The sequence below is a fragment of the Saccopteryx bilineata genome, chromosome 4, assembly GCF_036850765.1.
Source record: "Saccopteryx bilineata isolate mSacBil1 chromosome 4, mSacBil1_pri_phased_curated, whole genome shotgun sequence".
Classification (NCBI taxonomy): Eukaryota; Metazoa; Chordata; class Mammalia; order Chiroptera; family Emballonuridae; genus Saccopteryx; species Saccopteryx bilineata.
Genome location: NC_089493.1, coordinates 44323251 through 44325272, shown reverse-complemented (window position 1 = coordinate 44325272; position 2022 = coordinate 44323251). Strand labels below are relative to the sequence as shown.

Sequence of the window (2022 nt, the reverse complement as noted above, 5' to 3'; positions counted from 1 at the left end):
AAGATAATCCAAATGGAAGAGGAGGTTACCTGCAGCATAGAATTTCCAGTGGGACTGCTCTAAAGGTGATGGCCATGGGACAGTGCTGGCCAGCGCTGTGGGAAGTAGACCACTGATGACATCAAGCTCAAGCAGCTCAGATGAACAGTGCCACAGGGGACAATGAGTTCGGAGCTGGTTTTCCCTGGGTTGGAGATAAGAGTGTGGCAGGATGGCACCTTCCTACCTCTATCCATCAAAAAGGTAGCAGCATTTCACTTTAGCTAAAAGCTAGAAAGAAATAATGTTTTTACTTTAGAATTATACCTCTGAGATAGTTTAAGGGATTTTGCAATAAACACATCCTGAGTGGAAAGCAATTGTTAGCAAGATAATTAATAAACTTTACATATAACTTTTTTGTAGTACAAGAAAAATCCTGAGCCGGGTCCGCGCGGGGCCCCAGGCGTGCGCGCGCTCTTGCGCGCATGCGTGTGTGCGCGCGCCCGAGCCATTCTCGGACCCGCGCCCCCGCCTGGCGCAGGACCGCCCCGGGATCCCCGCCGGCTCGCCGCGTCCCCTGTCCCGCTCCTCCCGGCCTCCAGCCGTGCACCCCGCCGCGCTCTGCAAGAAGATGGCGGGATCGGTGGCCGACAGCGATGCCATAGTGAAAATAGATGATGGCCATTTAAACAACTCCTTGGGCTCTCCCGTTCAAGCTGACGTGTATTTCCCACGACTGATAGTTCCATTTTGTGGGCATATTAAAGGTGGCATGAGACCAGGCAAGAAGGTATTAGTGATGGGCATCGTTGACCTCAACCCTGAGAGCTTTGCGATCAGCTTGACCTGTGGTGACTCAGAAGATCCTCCGGCTGATGTAGCACTTGAACTCAGAGCTGTGTTCACAGACCGGCAGCTGCTCAGAAATTCTTGTGTATCTGGTGAAAGGGGTGAAGAACAATCAGCAATCCCTTACTTTCCATTCATCCCAGACCAGCCATTCAGAGTGGAAATCCTCTGTGAGCACCCACGTTTCAGAGTGTTTGTGGATGGACATCAACTTTTTGATTTTTACCACCGTGTTCAAACATTATCTGCAATTGATACCATAAAGATAAATGGGGACCTCCAGATCACTAAACTTGGCTGATGTTTAAACCACCTCTATTTCAAATAGGATCAGGTGCCACAACTATCTGACTGTTGGTCTGGAAGAAGTGTCTTAGCAAAATATGGAGACTTAAAAAGAAAACAAAACAAAAGGCAAGCTTCATGGTCTCTTCTTTGCAATTTGAACCCAAAATGACAACTTCAAATGAGGTTTGCTCTTAGGAAGCTGTTGGAACAAAGACACCGAGCCATTATTCCCAGAGAAAAATACATTTATGCTGGATTTTATTAAGACTAAACTGAAATGGATTTGTGATTTGGTAGCAAGTTCTTCATCTTTTCAAAGCAAGGTGATGTTTAGAAACAAAAGTGCTAAAGACTTAAAATAACAACAACAAAGACGGTACACCGAAAATCAACTCGTTTCTGCACTGAAGTGTAATTGCGTAGCACAACCAATATTTTAGTCAGGGTAATTTACATAGAATGTAGGTTGTTCAAGGTTTGTTTGGTTTTTTGTTTTTTGGGGGGTTTTTTGCACAGCATAATGTTAATTCAGATTTTTAAAGCTTTCTCATATTTACTTATACTCAACATATGTATTAGAGAATGATTACTATCTCAAGAAAAACAAGTTATGAACTTTTGAATGTACAAATATCAAAAGGTCCATGGGGGAAAAGAACATTACAATCCTAAAACAGGTGAATTTCTACCTTAAAGAATTGAGTCATATCCTCCAGACCGCTAAATTTAGAATCACTTGATATAAATTGCTGTAAGTGCTTTTGGGTAGGCTTTACAACATTTCGGTAAAACTGCTTTTTTTGAGTTTTGACAATTAATGTAAAATTCTATTCACATTGCTTTTTCTCACTGTGAATTAACACAGTATTGGCTTCCTTAAGACTGACTAGCTACTTTTCCCTA

At 43.0% G+C, this 2022-nt stretch overlaps 1 pseudogene; it reads left to right on the top strand.

The window, feature by feature from the left end:
* The first annotated feature begins 433 nt into the window (after positions 1–433).
* On the top strand, positions 434–1668 carry LOC136334256 (galectin-related protein pseudogene; annotated as a pseudogene).
* Positions 1669–2022: the final 354 nt, after the last annotated feature.